Below are 16454 nucleotides of genomic sequence, written 5' to 3' on the forward strand. Positions count from 1 at the left end.
TCTTCTTCCTCTTCTATTCTTTGCTTCAATATTAATTGAGGGAATTTACTTCAGTCATCTTAAGAATGGCACAAAAGAGTTAGTGTAATTGGTTAGTAAGTAGCATTCAGAGTATATTCTGTATGTTGGCTTTTTGTCAGTAGCTGCATGTTCCTTTTAACTTTATCTTTGCAGTTTCTATAATATTACTGTGTATGCACTAAAGTGAGAATTTTTAATGTTATTTATTGGTACTGGAAGGATTTTTAATTCAAGAACTATGTTTACTGTCATCTGCACAAAACATTTGTGCTACTGGTAAGATTAATATGTTGGCATGATTTTTTTTTTTTTTTTTTAAATATCAAACACATCTGAACAATAAAAAAGCCTGTTCTCTGTGAACCAGCCCAGGAATATAGTTTGCCAGATTTGAAAGTAAATTTGTTTTTTTTTTCTTTTTTTAAAAAAGATGGTGCAATAAATGCAACAGTTAAATAGTAATAATAGTAGTAATAAAACTGGGTGAAATAACACACAGAAAAGATCAGCAGTAAATTGTGTCTGAAAAGAAGCACAATTCCCTGAAAAGATGGGGGTAGATCTAGATTAGATAAAAGGAAGGAATTTTTTACTGTGAGGGTGGTGAGGCCTTGGCCCAGGCTGCCCAGAGAAGCTGTGGATGCCCTGTCACTGGAGGTGCTCAAGGCCAGGCGGGATGGGGCTTTGGGCAACCTGGTCTGCTGGGAGGAGTCCCTGCCCATAGCAGGGGGGTGGAATTAGGTGATCTTTAAGGTCTCTGCCAACCCAAACCATTCCATGATTCTATGATAAATACATAACACAGATGGAAAATAAATCAGTAAGTGATCTTATATGAGAAACAGAACTTCCCAAGGAAGCAGCCAGGTAACTGTCTTCAGTATCATATTTGCAATGTATGTGGAATAATATGTTTTGAAATTTTTGGTTTTGCGTGCAACCAAGGCAGAGCTAAAGGATATATTATGGATATAGTTTTATTTTTGTCTCTAGCATGTGATAAAACATTGTTTTCACCATAGTTTGGTTAGATTTCCTATGTCAGAGCTATGCTGTAAATGTAAGATCGTAACCATAATAATTATCCAATTCTTTACTTTGTGTTAAGTGAAGTGCACAGAAGAAAGTGACTTTATACTTAAGTATCTTTACAGGTCCAAAAAAATGGTGAACAAATAAATAATTATTTGCTCATTTTAGTTGTACTTGGTCATAATGATTATAACTTCACTGTTTTTTCTGGTATGTCTGATGCAAAGGTACCTTTAATTGCGTTTTTTTCCTATAGTGATGTAACATAACGCACTAAAAGGGAAACTCAAATGTAGCAGGTATATTGGAAACAAATATTTTTGAAATATATAATGAAATATTGCTGTCAGTGACGATATGCTGATTTAACTAAATTTAATTTTTGTGTGGATAAGATTATCATGGTCTCTCTATAAGGGGAGGTCTCTTAAAAAAAATCTTATTTTTTTTAATCTGCCATGGTCAGACAGCACTAATGTAATTTCAGTCTAATATCTGATACATTTGTATATATTGGAGACTACATTGTCAACCTGCACAGTCTACTTGATGAGTTAGTGTTTTACTATTACTGGCTGATCCTGGGCAAGCTCTCTGAATGAGAGAAAAATACTTGGAAAAGTAACCACATTAAATTATTTTTCTCTCCTCTATTGATAGCATTGTGGGAGAGCTCACAAAACATTGTCTCCGTTTCACATAAAATAATGAAATTTATATGACTTTGATATTTTAAGCAGCAATAAATAGGAAAAAATATTCCTATTTTCCATAGCAAAAATGCTTGTGAAGATTGCCTTCTCTATTCTACAGATCTTACATGAGGCAGTCAGTAAACAGTTAAAACCTTAATTTGTTTTGTCTGTGATACTAAACATGTGTGTATAAAAAAAAAAAAGTTCACAGCCATAGCTCGTTTTATGTGTTAGCCCTAGTCTTGCATCTATCTTGCAGAACATAATTATGCCTCCTGATAGAAAGGAATACTGAATAATAAGCTATGGAAATCTTATCACCTCCTCATTAGTTGCTCTCCATCCCTTGAAGTCCCAAATATCACTCAGTAGGTGTTTACACTGATATGACTGAGAGTAGAGAATATCTAGATGCTCTTGGAAAGTATTTGGCATGTTGCGGGATTGGATTAGGCCCTGGGCACTGGTGGCAGAAAGAAAAGGATTCATGGGCTTGCTTACATGTGAATAAGTATCTTTTAATGAGCCCCATTAGTTATATCTGGGGCCCAGTGTTCACTCTTCCTATTATCCGTTGGCTAACTTGTACTTGTTGAAAGAACTCAAACCTACATGCCTACTAGAAAATCTGTGATCGCTTCCTAGCTTGCACAGCGGGTTAGCCTATAAATATTCTAGTTTTGCCTACACTGAGAATCAAGAATTGTATTAATAAGCTTAATTTATTTTTGTGTCTGTGTTTATGCCAGGCACCAGTGATATTTTAAAGGCTTTTGCTACCTTTTTCTGTCCATATCAAGTTTTTTTTTTTTTTATCTGTATATCAGTAATATTCTTACCTTTTTATTTTTCATTTGTTAGTTATCACTCTTAAAATGTGACATTTTGGGCAATTACTTACTGTTTAAGAATGACTGCATGATAAAAAATGTGCCTCTGTTGTTATAAGCAAAAGGGTATTAACACAAGGCAAACAAACATTAGCATCTGTTTTCAAACTGTTCCAATGGAAAATGGTCCTTAGCCAAGAGAATATTCTGTGAACTCATCTCAGAGTTGATTCTGAGTCATGAATGGCTGTCATGGGAAGTATGAAAGGCAGGGTCAGTAATAAAATGTCCCTTACCTAGGAACATTCGTAAGAAGAATATTTAAAGTTTTTTTTAAAGCAGTCATTAATTGCTGAAGGCTTACAGCTGTATGCCCAAGAGCAGACTCTTAACTATTATCTAGAGGGAGTGTGTGTGAAGATGAAGAGAAACACCTTCAGATTTGTGCATGTCAATAATGTTTTAAACAGTTTATGGGGCTACAGAGAACTAGTCATTCTGTAACTCTTCAAGATTAAATTATTATATTGGTAAAATTATTTTATTTAGAATTTAATATCAAACTGTGCTCTTTTGGTATTGACGAAAGAAAAACGAACAATTTCTGTAAACTTAAATTTCTAACTTCAGCAAATACATCTAGGTCTTCTATCAGTGCAATCAGAGTAGAGCTGTGTAAGTTGCATGTAAATTGTTCTGGAGAGTTAAATGCACGTTTAATGAAGATACAGAGCAACAAATAATCTGAAAATATTTTTGATGTAGCTCAAATATAGTCCATTGTTAAAGCTCTGAAGTAGAGGTTGCTGTCACAAACCTTGAGTTTGTGGTCCAACCATTAGGTTTCTTATTAAAAGAATGATGACAGTCACTGTTGTTAGCATCTGCTCCCCTCGTATACTAGTGATAAAGGAGATTTCTTGCCTGTAAATTATTTTTTAAATCTCTTCTTATATTTCCAAGTATTTGTTTTTAAAATATTGGAGAAGACTAATATTTCTGTGATGAAATGTTGTCTTAACTTTCAGCTATAAAACACTAAAATATGAAAAGTATATATTCAGTTGTTGGTCATCCTGATAATGGCATGTCAGAGTGGATCTTAACTAACAGACTTGATATTTTCATTAGAACAGAGACTCTGTACACCTATGTTTTATTTCTAGTTAGGGTTCTATTCTAGTTCAATTTCTAGGTATTTCTTTTTTACTGCTTACGTTAGTCATCGTAGATCACTTCTGTTGGTTAAGTATTTTGACATTTAATTCAGAGTGCAGCACTTGCAGGTTTTACTAGTGTAAGAGTAGTGTTTAGGGTTTTGTGCCTTCTGGCTATGGTAGGAGCAGCATAATAGAGGATAACAGGAGTGCCAATAAAGGCTCGTGTCTGTTCTAACTTCATGCAAATTTTTAATCCGTAGCTGTGTCTTACTGACAGCTCCTTCCCAGTGGCCAATGCTTTGCAGTTTCTACACCTAAATGATACATGTTCTGTGCTGCAGTTGGGAAAAATACAGAAAATAATGTGGCATATAGATTGCCAATTCTTTTGGCTAGCTGAGGAATTCATGTCAGCAGGGTGAAATCCTCTCCCCCGTACTCCTTTTTTTTTTTTTTTTTTTTTTTAAATCAATTTGTTTGGAATAACAGACTAGAAGACTAGAATTGCATTAGTTTTGTTCAAAACTCTGCATATCCTTTTTACTTCATAATTCATGACTGTAGCAAATACACAAAGATTCAAAAAAAAAAAAAAAAAAAGAAAGAAACATCCTGTTCATGTGCTTCCTTTTACTGTTAATCCCCATAATTAATGCCCTATGAGGAATGGGGCTCTAATCGCTTACAGAGCACAGTAATGCAAAAAGACAATGCTCATCTGGGAGGTGTGCATAGGAGTGTATAGGTCACTGGTGACCCAGTTGGTACACAGCTGTCCTCCAGTCTCTGTGTATGTGGTTTCATTAATGACACGCATATCTGACAGGCTGGCAATGATTGTCTAGAAGAAACTTTGCCTTATTAAATAATCTTAAGTGTCACTGAGAATGAGTAGTTTGTTTTGTCTCGTTATTCAGTTTTCTTTGTGAGGGAATAAAGAGAGAGCAAGCTGTTCCATGAGGGTGAGGATCCCAGTTTTGGGCAGGCACTTTGAAATAATCTTAGTGAAGCTCGATGCCAGGAAGAGACTCGTTTGGACACCACACAGCAGTTTTTCCATGGCTTGATGGAAACATCCATACAAAATGTTATTCTGAAAGGGTTAAGTGTTTTTCAGGTTCTTGTTTGGTTTATGCAGTATGAATTTCGCATTACTAATGCTAAACTGTAATGGACAACATAAACATTGGTTGTTAGAATATTAAAGTATTTTTATATGGACTGTAGTCAGAGGTCAGACTGATGGATATTTGTTATAAAAAACAGCCCTTTATTAAATCTTTGGTTTCTGGGAATGCACTGTGTTACTAGAGCAGATGACTGAAAGGAATTGTGATGTCAACAATTTCTCGAAATTTATAAGCCCAACCCACCCAAGCTACTGGAAAGGTAGGGAAGAAATGAATGCTTAAAATACTGGGGAAATAAATTTGCTTACGTTTACTCAACGTAAACAAGGCAACAAAAGGAAAACACCCACCTCCTAGCATCTGTTATAACTTGGTGAAAGTTATCTAGCATCTAAATCATTCCAATTTAATGGAAAAGAAGAATTTTATCTGTTACAGAAGTTTGAGGCTGAATTTATGAATAGCTGACAGGAAAAAAAAAAAAGTGTAAATGTGCTATTCCTCTAGTTGCATTTCTTTTTCAGGTAGTCCTCTACTCCGCAGCAAGTCTTGCCAAGACAGTCTTTACCTTAGGCAATTATTTGTTCACGCTTGTTTTAAGCCTATTAGGGAGCTGGGACTACCTTAAACTTGATCTGCATAAATAAACTGGTGGAGGCAAGTCAGTCTTAAAGGGAAATCATCTGACAACTGTGAAGGTGTTGTTCAAGTTGTGGATATCTGTGGAGTTGTTATCTAAGGTACCTGTAATATTCCTCTGTACCCTTGTGGAACACCAGTGATTTGCCTGACAAACATGAGGGAGAATATTTATCGCTGGAACCTTATGTGGCTTGGAGTTGACAATAGTTTAAAAAAAAAAATAATTAAAAAAAATCTTAAAAGATGTGTGTTGTTGTCCTTTAACCTTTGCGTTTTTGTCTGGAAGCCCCTACAGCCTTTCTGTGTGGTGCTTTGTTTGTTTTTGTTTTTAAACTTAGCTAAGTAGCAAATCTTCCATGAAAGAACATGGAAAGGTACTGCTGACTTTCATACAGCTCCTTTATTCTTGGATTGTCAGTTTGCTTTATGTAGCAGCAGATGGTCCATCTATTGTTTCATTATTCTTCTGGGAGTCTGACCCTCTAGAGTGGGTCTGTGCTTCGGAGGTGAGGGGGGGAGGGGCAACTAAAATAAGTCTCTTTTAATTTTTTTTTTTTTTGACTGAAAGCAACTCAATTTATGAAATTGTGTTGATGACCTGGAAAATTCTGGTACTTGATTTGTTTTTCTTTAAAAGCTGAAGATTGTGCCTAAGTTCTGTCAACAAGGTGTTTTTTATTGAAGCATCAAGGGCAGTTTTGGTTCAAAAAGGATTGTTAACCATCATAAGCACTGTGTTGTGAAACGCCATAATTGGACCATATGCCTTGGGATTCATTTGAGATACTATGAATAAGCAGGATGAGTGCTTTCAAAGAGGCATTCCTGCTGTCCCACATCAACCATGTGGGCTTTCAGTTAAGCTTCCCAGGAAGACAGCAACATATGTGTACACAATGTGTGTATTATATTGGCGCCCACTCACAGTATTAAAGATGTGTCAGCATTTCCAGAATAATTCCCTATTTTAAGAGCTTTGTTTTAGCATGCATATGAAAGTTGGCTCTGTGTTGATACTGTACACACAGTTTCAGCCCTCACAGTTTTCAAGTGTGAATTTTTGTCAGGTGAACAGAAGCTGAACTAAATTCATCTATTTACGGCTTGGTTGGAAGATCTCTAGAAGGATGGTGTTATGATAGACTCTTCTTATTTTGCACACTCTGAATCAGTGGATTATCATGAGCTGAAGCTAGGGAAGATGCCCCTGTTTTTGAGTAGTTGTAAGAGACGTTTAGTAAAAGAAGATGTCAAAGTGCTTGGTTTTCATTCTGCATTCTAATTCTCTAAATGTCCCCTATAGACTGAGTTGGGTTTAACAATGTCACTATGCAAAGATTCTGTTAGCACGTGGTCTGCTTTTCCAAGTATTTTGCAAAGAGAACTGAAGAACAAAAGGTAATGTAAAAGATTATTGTTGTTTACTCACTCTGAGTTTGTTGAAATAAGCCATGTGAATGGAAAAGCAAATATTTCTTTATTAATGGTGAGCTCATGTTAGTAATTGGAATTGACTCATCACTGTGACTGTTTCCTGATGTTTTCCTTACGATTACCTTTTGAGTATAAGGAATTTTTAGTTTCATTGACTTTCTGTTTGTCATTGTATCTCCATTACATGTCAAATTAATCTTTAATCTGAAAAATGGGGCAAATCTGTGGCAGGTTTCCTTGTATTCTTTAAACCGTGTTCCCCCAAGTTGTAGCCTGTCCTTCCAGAAGCTGTTGTCTTTAACACGTGCAGCAGGGCATGCTGATTCTGTAGTACGTGGGTGGCTGTGTAGGAGCAGAGTTCAGACTGGATTTTGAAATCACCAGGCTTCTAACATAGTTCATGTGCTTGAACAGTAGCTTACTACTAACGTTTCAAAAACTACGTGTTACTACCAAAACATTCTTTTCTGTAAGTACAGGAATTACGTTTCAGTGATTATAGTTGCTGAACAGACATTTTCTCTTGAACAGATAGGGTTTCAGCCCTCTTTGCCTGAATGCCACCTAAAAACTTCCAGCTGAACAGCAAATGGTTTTGTATCTAGCTCTGTGTTTGAGCAGCAGCAGGCCAGCTAGACAAGGCTGCAGGATGAAGATAAGCAAATCAAGGTTCTCCCATGTTTTAAAATCTGAATTCAGAGCTGACACCCCTGGAAATGGCTCCTCTGTACATTCCTGATATGAAAGGTGCATGAGGAGGGCACTTCTGAAAAAATAGGTCTGTTGTGCGGCTCTAGTGGCTGTGTTATGACATCCAGTAGGTGGTCCTGGTTTTCAACAGCGGTAGATTATCCTTCTTATTATTATTTTATATGAAGTGAATCCTATTCATGGCTTGCTTGAACCTCCTGAGAGGAGCTAAACATGCAATATATCAATTAATTTGCATAATAACAGTAAATATTGCTGACTTTATATTTCCTTTTTTTGTCTCGCCTAAGAACTACTAATAAATATCAGTACTGATTGCAGAGAATCAGCTACAACGTGAGATTTATCAAAACCTGGTGAAATTTCCCATTTCTGAACACCCTTACATGCCCCCACCAAGCAACCAATCAAAAATCTCCTCAGACTTCAGAGAACCTTCCGGAACCCGGAACTCTGCCTGTGGAGAACAAGGAGCCTGAATGTTCCGAAAGCTCAGCCCTTGTCTGTGAGCTGGAGACATCAAATCCTGAAGCAAATTGTAGTTGAATCCCTTGAGGTGCTTTTTTTTCTTTTAGGTGAGGGTATTGAGGTGGGTGTAGTGGGGCCGGGAGATGATCTGGGTGGTGGCCTGGGATTCAGTGTAGGCAGCAGAGGACACTTCAGTGTTTTGGGTATGCAATCTGACTGCCCCTCAGATTAGATGTAGCCCAAATGATGTAGCTGTAATGTAGTCTGCACATCACTAAGGCATTAAATCTTGTGTGAAGCTCTAAATTAGAGTGTAATAAATATGCATGGGTGGTCAGTAAATACTGTGTGTTCTGCAGTAAATAGCTTTACAGCATGACGATCATAAATGTCATGCAGTTTTGGAAGACTCAGGTAGTCTGTGTCCTAATTTTCTCCATCTGTGAAACTTGATTGTTTTACTGTATTCCTATCTCTAAGTGCTTTTATCTTTTTAACATGGGGCTGTGTTGATGTCTGGCTGAGTTGCTATGTCTGATGCGCATGGTAATAGGTACATGTGCACTTTGAATGTTCCACAGCTATAATGGAAGCAACTTGGAGTAACCTCAAACAAAATCAAAATTTCTTCTATGCCTTTATTCCTTAAAGTACTGTCTAATGATACCAGAACAGTGATGAATGCATATGAAAATCTGTGTTTGAAGTGATTTTGAGAGCTTGACACGTGTTTAAATTTCACATAATGTGGTTCTGCTCAGGAAACTGCACTTGATAACGTACTGGTTTTGTGTATCATTCCGGCATTGTTCATAAAGACCATACATTTTCTGGATTTAATATTTCTGAAATCATTTATTAACAGCAAACTCCATTGCAGTGTGACTAGCTGGATGGTAGAAGACATGACCATCCTGATAACAAAAGGTTGTTCAAGTAGCCTTGGACTGGACACATATCTGTTTTACTCCTTTTTTTTCATTTCTGTGCAAGTCCTACATGCTTTGGAGCTCCCATTGTAAGAGTTCTGCCTCATTTTCATGATTAGCCTTCCCTTCCCACTACGGTATTGCTAAAACGTCCCCGGGGTTTCTTCTTCCACAAGGTTAGATTCCCCCATGCATTCAGGGTGAATGTGTGGCCACTTGGGGAAGAAAAATGATATAGTCAGCAAAAACCTTTATGTGACTGCAGTATTAGAGAGCAGTTTTACACTGGCAGTTGAGTTTTTATATGCTGTTTAGTTTACAATGGAGAGGAATAGGTAGTACTAATGCTGTCCTGTCAAAGACTGTTCATATGAGTGCATGCATTTGAATATATACTCTTTCATCTTTGAATAATTACAATATATTTCTATTTTGCTAGTCCAGCAAGTGTTCATCAAACCTTCAGAGAAAGCTTAGTTTATTCTTTTCGATGTCATTAATATCCAAGTGGCAGCTTTCTTTGAACAGTAACTTACCTCTTCAAAGTGGTGTTACAAAGGGCAGTTAGAGTTTTATGTTCACAGAGATTTAAACAACCACACTGTAGCTTTTTAACTTATGTAGTTGATTGCTCTGGGAGTTTTCATTTGCTTCTATGTTCAAGAAGTGCCCTGTCTACTATAATTTGTTTGGAGAAATCTGCAAATGAATCACTAGAGAATAAGTATGTGATGAAGCTTAAATTTGTGCTTTCCAATTTAATGAGCAAAACCCTTTTCTTATTGTTCTGATGCTAACCAAATATTAGTAAGATATTAAAGCTGCGAATGCATTTGAGATTCTGCTTGTAAAGTGCAGGACAAAACAACGTTATTGAGATGAGTGCTTAAAAAATGACCAGTTTGCTTCATCCCTCCTTAATTAAGTGGGCTGAATTTGGTGCAGTCAGAGTTATTTTACATTTATTATTTTACTCTTGTGAATAACAATTTTGAGCAGTGTTAGTTACAGACAGAGAAGATCAGAGCATAGAGGCTTGCAGGGGTAGAGTGAAGGAGGGGGAAAATACATAAAGGTCTGACTGACCCACACATGAATCTGAAAACTTTGTGGCTTCTGACTGTTTTGGTAAAAACAGTAAACAAAGTGAATGTCACTATTCTGTTTTTAGTTACAAGGTAAACCATTTAGTAGCCCTTGATGATGTGTTTAGTTTGTATAAAAATAACTTTTCAAGATTTCCTATTCTGTGAATCTGTTTTTAAGGATAGAGGCTCAGTCAGTTAGTACAGTTTGCTGTATTTATTAACAGGATTCATGAGAACACACGAATTGAGGTTTGTGTGACTTGACATGTCTTAATTTTCCTTTGCTGTGTGTGACCTCAGTGTTTTGTTACTGAAAAATCAAGAGCCACAGTCAATAGCTGCTTCCAAGGAGTGTTTCAACATAATGTGTGTAATTCAATTTGATTCAATTTGGCTTATGGTATCTATTTAATCTGGAATTTGTGGGTACATCAGAGAAGGAACGAAGTTTATCCACCTCTGTCAAGTCATAGCCAGTTATAGGGTTTGAGAGTTCTTCACAGTGAATAACTAAGTAAGATTTATTAGACAGCTGAATGTCTATTCAAATATAGTTTAGCCACCAGTAACGATCTAATTTTGTCATGTGTTCCTTTTTAACTTAAATGAAGTAGCATAATTGAAGTGCTTTGGTTTTATTTCCTCTGTCTCACACCACAAATTTTAAGGGGAGTGCTGGACATTATTTGTCCAGAAGTCTTCTGAACAGTGGGGTTCTGCCAGTCCAAACTGCTGCCTCTGCTGCTCTCACCAGTGTTCCTGCCAGAGTGCTTGTTGTTAGTGCACGCTTTCAGGATGTGCAGGATGAAATGCACTCCTTTTCAGGGAAAGGAGGCCTCAGTAACATATCTGAAGAGTATATAGCTCTGAATTTGGTAGCACAAACTTTTTCTCCTTTGAAAGGTGGTGTTACTCAAAGGATTTGAATTAGCAATGTTCTGCTCTATCTGTAATACTGCCAGAGAAGTCATATTGAGGATGTAAGAAGTTGAGCTTTAGCTTTTTTTTTTTTTTTTTTTTTTTTTTCCCCTACTAAACAGTTCTGAATTGAAGGCTGTGGGGAAATGATCCCAGCTAACATTTTCGTAGCAGAGAGCTGCATTCTGCAGTTATTGGTTTATATTTCTTGCCACACTTTTAGAAATGCGCTTGCTCTAAATATAAAAATTTGACAAAACAAAGCTTTTTTAGGATTTTTTTTTAAAGATACCTGTTTAAACTTTGCATGATCATTTTAATAATGACTTTATATATAGAATTAGAAATACTTTATGCACATCATAATTATATGTTGTTATGTCCCTGTCTTGATGAAAGATAAATGCACGTGCACACTTGTTTTTTAAATAGTATTCTAAAATAATTGTTGCATTGTATTTCTGAAAGCTGATATATGTGAACATCCAGTAGGGTCAACTTGTAGACGAGGATTTTGAAGCATTTAGTTTCTCTCTCCCTCACCCCCAGTGGCTGATATAAATTGCACAAGTGCCCACCTGTTAGTGTTGTATGTGAAATAAATAGAAACAGAATTTTGATCATATTCCTAGCTTTTAGATAGTATTTCATTTTAAAAAACATTTTCTTTTTTCTTCATCTAGGGATTGTGGAAATTGAAATACAGAGAGATGTGAAAATATATTTTTTTAGGATTGTATTCTTAGTTCCTTGCAGCACCAGGAACAGTCTCCAGATCTTCAGTCTCTGGCTATAGTTTCTGTATTACTGTATCATGCTAATGATGTTGTTGCTTACGTGTTTTGTTTAGAAAGGGACTGATATGTGAGAACATATGACTTCATTGAACCCGTTTCTGATCTAGGGATTTATGGTAAGACCAAGACAACGGATGAAGGGAAGATTTAGAAAATTTACCCTAGGAGCTAGCACATTAGATATGTTAGATGTATAGTTACTAGGACAGGTTTGTTTTTCCTGTGGGTGGTCACCAAGCTGGCTTAAAAACTCTTCAGATGTTTCCTGGTCATCCTGCAGACACATACTGGATATAGTGAATAACAGTAGAACCATAGGACATCAGTAAATTTCCACAAAAAGGTTTTTATTATTTATTTATTTTATTTTGTTTCTTGAACAGAGCAAGAAAAAGTTGACTTAATAATCAGTCTTAATCATTTGTTTTTTGACTGGATGAAGACCGAATAAGTTTCACGTCTATTACATAAACTGGAAGTGTAGAGCACTTTGGAGTTAATTGTATGTAATAGTGGTAGGATACCCATATGAACAATGTTTTGTGACAGCATATGAAAAAAGTGCCAAATTGAGCAGTAGGCAGCAATGACTCATTCATGATTACACCTATATTCATACCACTGTTCTTACACCCAAGCATTGAAATGGCTGTGAAAGGTGAAGGTAAACTTTAATATGAAGTTTAACAAGCTTAACTTTTTTTTTTATATGCTCCATTTTTTATTTCCAGAAGTCACATTGAGTTTTATCTTCAGCATTACTGAGTAAGGAAGTGCTGTTCTCAAAAATGATTGTGTCCCAAGATTAGAAATGGTTCTCCCTACATCAATCAGTTTTTGTTGCTGTGCCTGCCTGAGCATAGGGAACTGCAGTGCCTCACATCTCCATTTTCAATGGAGAGGTGTCCCCAGAAGGACTGCGGTTCCAGAACAGATAGGACTTTGGTCAAAACTGGAGATATGTGAAAATCAATTTTCAAACTTTGATTCACAGTTTGTGAATTGAATATTATGGGAATCTTCATATGTGTCTACCCCTTTTTGAGTAGTTATTAATTTAGTTACCTTTTTTAATGAAAATATATTCTCTTTCTGTAGTTGGTGTTAAAGTAATTTGTTTAAAGTAATTGCTGTTAGTGTTAGAGAGTCAATTCTTCAATTCTGCATCATGTCAGACTTGCCTTTCCAGTGAACAGGCTAATGTTAAGACTTATGTAAATAAAAATTAATTATTTTCCTCCTGAGTTTGGAGGAAAGGTCTGTCTCCTGCCTTTAATTTGATGATTACGAGGAGCAGTCATAGCTGTGTATAAATAACTCTCCTCAAATATTATCTATTTTAATGTTGCAACAGCTGGTCATCAAATAGAAGATTTTTATAGGCTCTGGTTTCAGTTTAACATTTACTGAGCATGTAATCTTGTAGACTCATGTGAGTGAAGTTAGCAGGATGTAGTCTATTGATAACAGAGATTTCCTGTCCCTTCCTCCCCCCAACCCTTTTTTTTTTTTTTTTTTTTCCTGTGAGGAGTTTGGGGGTGGGAGAAGATCTGATGTTGCCTTCACTGACTGATGATGATCCACTGCATGTGTTTAATAGACAACAGCTGGGTGATAGTAGTTCTGAAAACACCAACTGGTCCAAGCTCACCTAACCAAACAGAGAAATTTAGGCTTCAGCTTCAGAAGGCTGGAGAGAAAATCTCCCAGCAACATTTAGTTCGGTTGATGTTACTTAGGAGAGATAAGTGGTGATGGAAGAGAGGAAACTAGCGTGGGAGAAGATACTCTGAGAAAATATTCACTGGTGATGGGCAAGTGGCTCAGGCAGCATGACTTTTATTTCAGTCTTTAAGCTGTATATGTTGTTATGCTACCATAATTATGTTTTGGAGAGGAGAAGGCTGCTGGCATCCTGCAAGGTTACTTAATTTTTCTGCTTAATTTGTATACATCTTTTATACAGAGAAGTGTATGCAGTTGAGCTTCAAAGAAAACCATTGTAGGTAGAAGCCCAAGGTTGTGTGCTTTACCACAAAACGATTATCAATAGTTAAAAAAACAGTAATTTCATTTCCTAGTTTTCAGTAGTGCAGTAGGCACAGGCTATTGAGCTTGCTTAGTCTGAAATCAACCTGTACTTTTCAAAGTACAGTGCAGAACTTTTATATATGGCTTTCTCACATATAATTTGAGAAGGGAATAATTGTGGAAGCAACCCATGGTCTAGATGTGTTTCAGAAGAGAGCACATTTAATCAAGTTTGGATTATGTAAGAAAAGGCAGAGTTATGGAAAGTTTGAAGAAATCCGATGGCCTTTCAGGGAAGGGCATGTCTGAAGGTGTAGAGCTCTGACCATAATAATGTTGCCCTGAAGCCCACACTGAAAGTAAATGTGGGCCAGTGTGTGGCTGTACTCCAAAACTCCTCAGCAACACCGGTTTTTAAGTTGTAGGATTTAGTTATGCTTGGAAGATCATAATATACTTTCGCTAAACTATTACTATAATACAGGGAGGGAGTGACATTTTAAAACCCAGAATGCATTCCAATGTAAGACATGCATATTTTCTTGAAAAACCTTTAATAAACAAGGCTGAAGTGTATGTGTACTCTTACTTGAAATAACTCAAAAGACGCTCATTTTGACCAGTCCTGTGTTGCCATCTTTGGTCCCAGAAGTTGATTCTCCCATTCTACTCTGAAGGGAAGTATGCAAACCTTCAGCAAGGAAAGCAGCAAGTGAGGTGCAGTTACCTGAGCTGCACTCTTTATGCCTGCTGAGGTAAGACAGTTGCAGCCCACCAGATTATGAATAGTGACAACACAGCCTCATCGATGTGATTTATATGTGCAAGTTTGTCAGTAAAAATGTGTATTTGTCAGTAAAATACTGAAAAACAGGCTTTAAATTTAGGCTAGTGCATCTGGATGTAAACTTCTGAGATATTTCTAGTACCTGTCTTACTTTGTGATCCTTTTTAATATTGCAAGCGTTGTAACTCTTCAGGGTTGTAGTCCTCTAACAACTTTCTTATAGTATTTGCTACAACCTGTTTTTGATTTCTGGCCAACATTTATAGATAATGATAAATGTGTACACTTCTGTTTCAACATTGGCAGGGGCCAGGTGTGTGTCTAGTTAAGGTCTCTGTACGCACACACTTGATTTACGTGCCTGCTCGTGGTGGGGATGTGCAGGGGGAAGGTTGTATATGTGTGCACAAATGTATATTTGTCTGTGTCAAATTCATTTTGCCACATCTTGAATTTTAAAGCAAATGGAGGAATTTTTCTTTGGACAAATACATACGTGCGTGTGGAGAGAACTAAGGAGAATGTGTAATTTCAAATCAAATTTCTCTTCAGATACCCGTTCTGGAGTGTTGTAAAAAATGAATATAGTGTTTCCAGACTGCCTTAGAAGTTGTTTGGAGTCAATTTGCGTGAAGTCTTTCTGAGTCTATATAAGAATAAAGTATCTTAGTTTAAATTTTCTATTTAAAACAAAACAAAACAAAATGCAAAACATTAACATTTGCAGATTAATAATTTGCATCTCAAAGGCAAATGCTTTGTTTCTTTAGTTTTGTTTCCATAACACTTAAGTTTTGAATCATGACTCCCAATTTGTAGCTGCTATTAAATTCAGTTTTGAATTCTAATCTTTAAAAATATAGGCACCCATGCTCCTTCTTGTCATGGTATTATAGGTATATTTTCTATTTTCTACTTTGTGTTACTTCTGTGCTATTCAAAGCAAGCTGTTTTGTGGGCTGAAGTAATTCTTTAAGGCCCTGTGATGAAGTCCTTTAGTAACAGCATGCAGTTCTAGTTTTCATGCTTTTTTAATGTGGATATTTCAGTATACTAGTATGTCCGAATGACACTGAAACTTTTAGTGTTTCCCCTAATACAGCTATCTCTTTCTTGAAATTTTCACGTGGTTCAGTAAGCAGAGGATTTTATTGTTGCTGCACCTCCCAGAACACTTTTGTTTTTTAGAATTAGTAACTCTTTCAATGCATTTGCTTGCAGTCTGAGCAATGAGTAATAGTAATTGCTTGTAGTGCAGCCCTGCAAAAAGGTTTTCTGCATAGGTTTTAGTAAGCAGACCTGACCTGTAAACAGGCTGTGAGGGAATCCATGCATTAAAACACAAGGTAATTTAAAACAGCAAAGGGTAATCTCTACCCATCAGTGCTGTCCCCTCTTTCTCTGCAGCAAGAGTCTGTGGGACCAGGAATGCTGCCACTGAAGGGCTGGTTTGACCTCAGCTCCTACAGCTCTGGGGTGACTGACTGTTTGTCTGCCTCCTTGATGTTGTATTGTGTCATTGTAACATTCTACGCACTATCATCTCCACATGTGGTTATCTTAAATTCAAATTTGTTGCGTTTCCAATGTTTATTACACTTGTATAGCAAACGGTTTGCCATTAACGATCTGGCTATGAAAGGTTTATAGAATCTATAACAATTCTGCCCTTCAACCTAGAAGGAAGGCCAGTGTTCATGAAACTGGAAAGTCTGCTTTGTAGATGTCGAAGTTATGCCAAACAGCAGCACAGAGCAAGTCAGTCCAACAACTTCTGCCTT

General features: G+C 36.7%; 1 protein-coding gene across 1 annotated transcript in view; it reads left to right on the top strand.

Annotated features, from left to right (window-relative positions):
* CBLB (Cbl proto-oncogene B) overlaps positions 1-16454 on the top strand; it is a 132440-nt gene that overhangs the window by 17469 nt on the left and 98517 nt on the right.

Source organism: Anas acuta, chromosome 1, assembly GCF_963932015.1.
Source record: "Anas acuta chromosome 1, bAnaAcu1.1, whole genome shotgun sequence".
Classification (NCBI taxonomy): domain Eukaryota; kingdom Metazoa; phylum Chordata; class Aves; order Anseriformes; family Anatidae; genus Anas; species Anas acuta.